This window comes from Petaurus breviceps, unplaced genomic scaffold (genome assembly GCF_028583685.1).
Source record: "Petaurus breviceps papuanus isolate PSGF00001 unplaced genomic scaffold, PetGlider_PUasm1.0 90903, whole genome shotgun sequence".
In the NCBI taxonomy this organism is placed as follows: domain Eukaryota; kingdom Metazoa; phylum Chordata; class Mammalia; order Diprotodontia; family Petauridae; genus Petaurus; species Petaurus breviceps.
Genome location: NW_027187376.1, coordinates 3,198,083 through 3,208,045, shown reverse-complemented (window position 1 = coordinate 3,208,045; position 9,963 = coordinate 3,198,083).

Sequence of the window (9,963 nt, the reverse complement as noted above, 5' to 3'; positions counted from 1 at the left end):
GACATGATAACCAGAAATGGAAGGGCTCTGCTCCCTGAAATGGAACATTGACATTCTCTGACTAGTTCTTGCCTACTGACCACATGATTAAGAAAGATTGTTGACTGCCTGCTGAGCTGGAATTGGGGTAAATTGGACAGAATCAGACAAAATAAGTTTTTGATTGGAAAATGAGAGGAGGATGGTTTCAATTAATTGTCTAACAAGCAGCTGCCAATACAATACAATGAACTTCTTTTCGAATTTTTTTTCTTTTTTTTCTGCCTGATTCAAATCTCAATAATCATTGCACCTGATGGGACAGAAGGAAAGGTGGTAATGCCAGAGAGGGAACAGCAGGAGGTTGTTGGTAGGTGATAGATGGGAGAGAATGTGACATCCTGCTACCAGAGTCTAGCATCCACCAACATTGCCTGCCTGTAAAGAATTTTGCCAAAATTTGATGTCCTTTGGAGAAAAATCACACACACACAGACACACACACACGTGTGCATGCACACACATGCACTTTTCTCAAAGAGAAAGGGAAAGAGATGCAAATTAAATAAGTGTCCCTAAATAGTGTTGAGTTGAAGGAATAGAGATGGTAAAAAAGTAGAGTAAATATCCTGCTTGGATTTGAGATCAGCATCAGACAGAGCCTGCCCCAGGAACCTGTGTTGCCTAAGGTCAGGAGGGAGCATCAGAATTGTTCTGAAGTCCTGAATCACCTCTGAAAAGACTGGGCCTTGATTGACAGGGGTTTTCTATAGGAGAGAAAAACCATATATGAATGCCTTGCCAGGTCCCCATATGAGGAAATGAGGGAGGGACTGAAAGTTCTTTTAGGTTTTGGCTACCTCATCTGAGGGGAGGTTGTATAGGAAGAGGGTAGTACACCTGAACTGGATTGTGTATGCTTATTTGTGGACATTGTTTTTCCTAATATTATGATGAAATGTTATACAATATGTGGTATCAGGAAGTCAGTGAAGTGCATAGCCAGGTTTCTGAGAGCCAGTGAGAGGTTAGTGATTACCTCATTGTGGATGGATTGTCTGAAAGGTGGGAATGAGCAATTGATGGATGGAATTTGTTTCTCTCTCCTAAAACGATCAGGTGCTAATCACAGCAGCCCCTTGACACTGTGGTTAAGGCCATACTCAATGTCATTGTCCTCAGAAACAGGAAGCATTCAAACTGGCAAGAGTCCTTCAAAGCAATTCAGTTCTAAAGCTTTACACCTGTGCACCAGCATCCATTTGCACATTTTTGCTTACATAACAATGCAATAGATATCACAATTGAAGGATTTACAACCAAAGTAAAATAGAGCAGGTTCTGATCAGAAGGAGGAACACCAAAAGCAAAAACAAACAAAAAACCAGAAAAAATTATTCCCCCAAAATCAATCCAGACAGCTTTCTAAGCCAGTTTTAATAGCCACAGTTTAAAATTTTAACTGTGTGTGTGTGTGTTTATCCCAGATTCGTTGTCCCCATGTAGACTCTTAAGAAGCTAGTTCAGAACTAGCCAGACTGTGGGGGACAGAGGAGCTCAGACAAGGAGATAAGAGAGTTTTGTGGGTAAATATTGATCTTGTATTAGATTGTGGGAAGGCTAAAGAATGGCATGGCTCTCAGTGTTATTATGGCTTCTGAATATCTTTGGTGCTATGAAGGAATTGGCTTACTGGTTTTGGGATTTGGTTTTCTGGTGTCTAAATAAATGTTTCAGATTTATCCTCTATCTGGAGAATCTAGTATATTTTATGATTGAACAACATGCAATACTTACAGTCACGGTCTTTATTGTGATCATGGGTGCTGTAAATATTGCATTGGTGCTACAGTAGGGGAATCTGGTTCCTCAAAATGTTGCTGATTTCCAGCTTGCCTCCTTAGATGCTACAAAATTTTTCCTCTCTCCCAGAAGAAGAACTCATTTGTTCTTGGGTAGTTTCTAGTATGTTCTAATCAGTAGAGCTCTAATTTCTCTTGACTGTTGTGCTTGGATAAAAGTATCTCTTGACTATTCACTATTTCTAATGGATTCTTATGTGTCCAACATTTGAAGGGAAGGCATTAAACAGGTTTTAAGCTAAGGGATACCCTGACTCTTAAGAACAACTAGAGAAGCAACTTTCTTTCTGTCCCCTAAATACTAGGCTCCTGGACTGCAGATATTTGAAAGTTGAGATAAATATAAATCCAGCTTGATACCCCTCCTGGAGATAGATGAGGAAAAAAGCAAGTGCCCAGCCATGGTCTTTCTGCTGCTTCTCTCAAGGCAGAAATTGCATCTCTCTTGGGGATGAGTGGGACAGATTACAGAGCTATCCATCCATGCAACCAGGTCTATATAAAAAGGTGTTATGAGGCTCAAAGAATTTAATGTTTATAAAATATTTCATAAATCTTAAAAGTGTATATAAATGTTAGATATTATTAGCTTATTCTAATCATTAGGACACCTAAGCTTAAGCAATGTCTATAAAGCATCACAGGGATGTGCTGGTAAATATTTAACAACTGAACTCTTTAGAAATACGCACACATACCTTTATGTTTAATTTGCATTATTAACACTTTCAAAAGTCTAGTCAGTCAACAAAACAATAAATCAAGCTCATATGTGTAGCAATTGCAATTTCCAAAATGTAAATATTGATATTGAAATTTTACTGAGGCACTCTCCCCAGCCAGTTCCAGCTAGCTCCATCATACTCCTGCTAGCTCTTTAGAAAAATCTTGGGGACATGCTTAAGTGTTTATTTCTTTTTATGATATACACTAGCCAACATCAAAGGGTGCTCTGATACAACTGCTGAATTCTCCCTGACTCAGAGAACTGCATGTCCACCTCCTTTTAGCTCAACCCTTTTATCAGTGGTATTACTTTCTTGTTTTCTTAGGGAGTAGTGTGTGGATTATTCAATCAGATCAATGCATTAGCCATTCTAATCTTGTGTGAACCAGTCTGTCTACTAAAGCCCCAGTCCCTCATGATGCTTCCTAAAACTAAGAGATTCAGAGATTGAACATTACCCTGCCCCACTCCTCTAGTTTTTTCCTGAATGGTACAGTTAGATTTCATTTTCCTGCTCTCTGCCCCTCATCTGTCACCCCTTATTAGGTACTTTAGAAAATTACAGCCTTTTATTAGTCCTGACTTTCTTCCTGACTATAGGTAACAGCACAGACTCCTATTGGTGCCAGTTGGCTCTTTGTATAAAATGCTATGTAACTTTTAATCCTGGGGGGTTCTTTTTCTCAAATGGAATATGAACACTGCTGCATAAAATCCCCCCACCGTGTACTGTTCTCAGCCAAAGGCAATGGTGGTCACAAACCAAGACTATCCCTTGTTGGCATCTTTTATTTCCCTCCCATCATGAGTTGTAATAAAGTTTTTTATCTGCTATTCCTGTATGGTACATTCTGTATGTTGTATGATGCTTCTGCTCTGCATCTGAACGCTCTTGCATTACATCTTTGTAGTGATGATTACTCTGGAGCCTCACTGCTTAAAGGTCAGGTTTGTCACATTTCATTCCTCACTTGGGGTTATCTGATAGTCTTAAGAGAGTTCAAGCGGGTCTAGTCTCTGCCACTGACTCAAGCTCCCATCTATTATGTTGCCCTAACTGGAACCCAGTATTGGGTTCTTAACATCTCAGTACCATTGAAACACTTAACAATCACATCAACTTTTATAGGTGAATATTTACTTCAAAAGTATAGCAAGAAAATTGTTAATATGGAAATGTGTTTTGTATGATGGCACATGCATAATTTAAATTTAATGCCTTGCTTTCCCAAAGATGGAGAAGGGGTGGAATGGATGGAGGGAATTTGAAACTCAAATTTCTTTTAAATGAATGTTAAAATTGGTTTTTATATATAATTGAGAAAAATAAAATAATACTTTAAAAAAGTATAGCCAGAACAAGCATATGAACATTTCTCCAAATCCCTGGGATGTATAATCTCCCCCCCTTTTTTAGTCTCTGAGAAAAGCAGGGGAATTAGGTTTATAGCTTAACACAGTTCAGATATATAGTGCAATCAAATTGCAGATCTAAAGCCCTCCTGGGTTTAGTTCCAGGCACTCATTTCTCAAGAGCTCCCTGCCGGGATAACAGCAACCTCCAGCCAAGAATACTACCTCCAGGGTCACCATGGCTTAAGTTCCTGGGCTTAAGGACTCTTTTCAGTTCACCTAGAATTGAAGAAGACAAACAAGATGAACCCCAAGCCCATTTCTTTGAGCCATGAGGTGTAAGGGCAAATGGAGAGTGGACCTTCCTGCTCTGAGCTTAGGGAATGGTGCTCATGTTGCAGGGAAACAAGCAAATTACCCCCTGGATGCTACCAGAAAGACAGATGATGGTAATACATTCCTCAGGTAGATTTGAGGAAGCTGCAAGTCCAGGTATAGAGTCAATGGAAGTAGTCTCTCTGAGTTGGGGAGCAGCACTGAATGCTAAGAAGGTATTCCTTCTTTAAAGAAACTGATGAATCTATGGAAGGAAGTATGAGAGAGAACATTTTGAGACATAAATACTTGCTCATCAAATACATAGAAGGCACAAATATAGGAATATAGCTACTGTCCTGGATAACCAAGTCAGGATTCAAAATAATTTTGACACACTAGAGCATTGGGTTGAAACTGATAAGATATAATTTAATAAGGACAGATGTAAAGTCTATGTTTGGATAAAAAAAAAACATGGGGGAGGCATGCAGAGACAGAAATTGCTCTGAAAAAGGTCTGAGAGGTTCAGCAGACTACAAGCTCCATAGGAGTCAGAAGCAGAATGTAGAAGCCAAAGAAGCTCGGGAAATTTTGCTCTGAGTTAGAAGAAATAGCTGCCAGTCATGGAGAGGTGATGGGAGGCTTGCCTCAAGAGATAGGCAGCACCCCTTGCTTGGATCTCTTCATGTAGTTGTTAGATATGTATAATTGCACTTGTCAAGTATATTATAGAGGATACTCTCACCATATGGTCACTGAGGTCCCTTTCAAATCTCAATTTCTATGCTTCTATGATTCTGTGAATTCAGAAGTCTGACGAGGAAGGATACTTTTGCGATCTTGGCAGAGAAGTGGCATATGATAGCTGCAAAATGTGACATTTTGTCAGATATGCAAAAAATATTGGTTTGTCTGCTCAACTGAAATTTATTTTAAAGTATGGTGCAAGGCAAGGGGTAGGAGGAGTGTTGGGGAAGTAACCAGCATGTATTTTTTTTTAAAGCATCTATAAAACATTTGGTGTTCTCTCTTAAAAAAAAAAAAAGAAAAATCAGGAAGAATGAAGGTGAACATTGGAATAAATAAATGGTGTCCTTATTTTCAGAAAAAAAAATTGAATTCCAGATCAATGAGGTCCACATTGTTCAACATTGAAGTTGTATAAAGGATAATTGGACAGATATTTTGTAAGCACTTAGAAAATAAAACAGTGATCTCTGGCTTCTAGTTACCATGGATATTCATGAAAAATAACTTATGTTGTGGAAGAAGCAGGTATGATGTTACTTCAGGACATATTCACTAAAGGATCCTGATAGAAAAGGTGTCCCAAAAGTCATCAAGCAGTTTTGAAATGTTAACAGTATCCTTTGTCCTAGTTGCGCTTTTACCAGAATGGGCCTAAATCCTAAAACAACACAGCCAACCCTGTTAATTACAGGTGCAAGGAGGTGGTCAGGCTTGGCTTGGGGATGAGTAATTTAAATGGATAATACTTGTAATATCTTCTTAAAATTTTATTTTCCAAGTCTAAAGCTAACTTGTTAGTTTAGGAGAATAAAAATGTATGATTTGTTTTACTAAGAAAATTACACTATTATTTTTTAGAAAAATAAATGAAGACCTAAGGGGAGAAAATAAAATCAGGAAGAAATACAAATATTTTTTTCTTTTTCTCAACTTTGAAGCGTCAGTCAAATATCCCTTAAAAGAGTAGTTCTCAAATGTGGTCTTCAGACCTGAAGGTCCCTGAGACCTCTTAAGGAATCCAGATGGTAAAAATGAGTTTTATAATAATAGTAAGATGTTACCTGATTATTAAAATACTTCCCCCTTTTCCAACTATATATCTGTGCAAGCTGGATTTTCTTCATATACTTTAACCATGACAACATATTACAACAATTTGAATGAACAATGAGAAATAAGAATCCAGCTTTCTTCGATTAAGCCAAACATTAAAGAAATTTGCCAAATTTGAAAAATAATTCCATTATCAATAAATTTTTTGTTTTATAAAATTATTTTCCACAAAAACATGCTATTTATGTTTGCACATTATTGTTTAGTATTTTTTAATGTATTAATATTTTTATAATTTTACCATTTTAAATTTCTAATATGCTAAATACTTACAGTCATCACCCACATTAAAAAAAACTCTTTAGGGTCCTTTATAATTTATTTTTGGCTTTTTTTGGGAGGGCAGTTGGGGTTAAGTGACTTGCCCAAGGTCACATGGCTAGTTTTTGTGTTAAGTGTCTGAGGCCAGATTTGAACTCAGGTCCTCCTGACTCCAGGCCCGGTGCTCTGTTCACTGCACCACCTAGCCACCCCACCCTTTATAATTTTTAAGAGAATAAAGGTGTCAGGAACAAAAAGAGAACTTCTACCTCAGAGGAACAAAAGAGTTTCTCCCTGAGGTATCTATAATCTCTTGTCTCATAATAATTATAATGATTAAAACCCGTATTTAGATAGTGCAGTGCTTTAATTAAGAAAAAAATTTATAATGCCTAATCCTTCCTTCTTCTTATTATTATAACTTAATTTTCTTGACCTGTCTGGTGAAAAAAAGTCCAAGTGCTTGGGTGTTTGGAATCCATAAGAGTCTCCCGCATTTCAGATTGAGAGCTTTGTGAAGAAGTGCTCTCCACCTTAATGGTAAATCAGTTTCCTCAATGGCCACCTGTAGAAATACAGTAGCCTCTTTAATGGTGTCTCTAGCAATATGGCACGTCTTCAATGATTGCCCCACCTAGCTGAGGCTTTCTATTCTTTTGTTTGAAAATTTTTTTGACTTTATTAATTTGTTTGTTTACTTGTAGTTTACAAGATTCAGTTCCACAATCCCTTGAGTTTCAAATTTTCTCCCCCTCCCTCTCTGTGCCCCCCACCATGGCAGCATGCAGTCAAGTATAGGATATGCAAATACTTCCACATTAGACATTAGTTATGTTATAAAGAAGGATCGTAACAGATGGAATGAACAATGGGAAAGAGGAAACAAAATCAAACAAGAAAAAGAAAGACAGCAGGTAGTTTGCTTCAATCTCCATTCAAACTCTGTTCTTTCTAGTTCTCTCTCTGAGTGTAGACATCTCTCTCCATCATGAGTCTTTTGGAGTTGTCTTATAACCCTGCATTGATGAGAAGAGTCCATCCAGTCTATCAAAGCTGGTCATCACACATACGTTGTGTCTGTAATTGTGTACAGATTTCTCCTGGTTCTGCTCTTCTCACTCAGCATCAGTTCATATAAGCCTTTCCAGGTAAATATGAAGTCCATCTGCTCCTCATTGCTTATAGCACGATAGTATTCCACTACATTCATATACCACAACTTGTTTAGCCATTCCCCAATTGATGGGCATCTCCTTAATTTTCAATTCTTTGCCACCACAAAAAGAGCTGCTATAAATATTTTTGTACATATGGGTCTTCCTCCCACTTCTATGATCTCTTTGGAATACAACCCTAGAAATGGTATTGCTGGGTCAAAGGGTATGAAATTATTTATAGCCCTTTGGGCATAGTTCCACATTGCTCTCCAGAATGGTTGAATCAGTTCACAACTCCACTAACAATGCATTAGTGTTCCAATTTTTCCACATCCTCTCCAGCATTTGTCATTTTTCTGTTTTGTCATCTTAGCCAATCTGACTGGTGAGATGTGGTATCAGGCTTTCTATTCTTAAAGATAGTGAGGATAACTTCTCCCTATAGGACTGGAAAAGGATAGTTGGAAAAACTCTTTAAGAATGTTTCCAAAGGGGCAGTTAGGTGATGCAGTGGATAAGGCACTGACTTTGGAGTCAGGAGGTTGAGAATTTGGAATTAAAATTTTTTTCAATGTTAAAATATTATTTTTTACCTGTAACAGGGAAAAAATAAAAGACCAAGAATGGGCTTCAGAGAAATTCAATGCTGTTAAAATGACACTTCCTTTTTCATTGAGTCCAAATTTCCCTAGAAGTTTGGGGACACCAATTGACTTCTCTTTCCTGTTGATGTTCCAACATAAAATATCATGTTGATATTTTACATAGTTGAAGGAGCCTCACACTTCTATTAATATCATACTTATTTTTAAAAATTAATTCAAGCAGGGGAAGCCAGGTGGCTCAGAGAGTAAGAGCACCAGCTCCAGTGTCGAGATGACCTGGGGATCAAATCCGGGCTCAGATACTTAGCACCACACCCAGAAATAACTGGCCGTGATGAAGGGGCCTATGACACACAAGAAGGTAAAGAACCCCTACTTTAGGTCTTCTATGCTTTGGAGTATAGCAGTAGGGTACTCTATCTGCTTTTACCACATGAATAGTATTTATTGAATTATATTTATTGAATCGTATCCTTTATGTCATTTTCTGTATTTAAGTCACTATTGGCATAAAAAAATTCCACAGTGTATTTACGGTCAACTATTTCTTTCCATTGCCCTCTAAGTAACTCAGAAAAATTTTAACTCTATAGAGATTGTGGTATATTGGGATTTAACCCTGTTTGCCTCAGTTCCCTCAAGTGTAAAATGAACTGCAGAAGAAAATGGCAAACCACTCTAGAATCTTTGCCAAGAAAATCCCAAGTAGGGTATGAAGAGCCAAACACATTTAAAAAACCAACTGCACCAAAACTGAACATCGCTGAAAGATATTGGTGTTAAAAAGATGGATATTGCAGGATCATTGAGACCAATGTACAATTTCCAAATTGTAATCCACTGCACTTCCTTCTACCTACTCAGTCCTATTCAATTCTCTTTCTCTGTCTCTCTCTTTCTCTCTGTCTGTCTGTCTCTCTCTCTCTGTATGCCAACATTTTAAATGCATCTGAAATGTACATCATAGATTTCCCCTACAATGCTGTAGATTGCAGCCCTTTCATATTCATCCATGCTTTGAACTTCTCTATGTCCTTTCATAAGTTTTCCACAGAAGGCCCATCTATATACTATAGGCTTTCCTCATGTTCTCTTGATACCAAGAGACATAAAGAGAACTTATATCTTATGTATATATGCAATAACTCAATGAATTGTCATGATCTAAACAATAGGTGTTCATTTTCCACTTATTTTTTTATAAGTGGATTATTAAGCTGACCCCTTTCCAGTAGTCATGGAGTCTACTGTGGAAGCCCCATTTTCTTATACATTTAGAGTTAGAAGTGACCTTAGAGGTCATTTACTCCAGTCCCCTTTTTCCCACATCTAAAGATACTTTTCCTTTTTCTCTTTTCATCAAAGATGTCCTTGACAATGAGGTGTTAAATGTTGTTAGAGAAACTTGTGAAAGAAGATCAACTATCACCTTCATGGAGAGATGGGGAAAAGGAGATAGCTGGGAAGGTTTCCTAGAGAATGTGGCACCTGAATTGCGCATTTAAGGAAGGGAAGAACTTCAAGACATGGAAATGGCACAGAGGAAAGGAATCCATCCAGGCATTAGGAACAGATTAAGCAAAGGTATGGAAAGGAGAGAGGAGATTCACCTAAGAAATGTAAGATTCGCCAAATATACAATTTGGCCAGAAGACATACTACCTGAAGAGAAATACTATGAGATAAGGTTGAACAGGAATGTAGGAGCCAGACTGTGGAAACCACAGACTGGCAAGTTAAGGAGGTTTTGCTTTAATTGACAGGCAGTGTCAAGGCTTTGAAGTAGAAAAAGTGTGACCTTGGACAGCTCCAGCCCCCTCTCAGGCTGGTCCTTTATG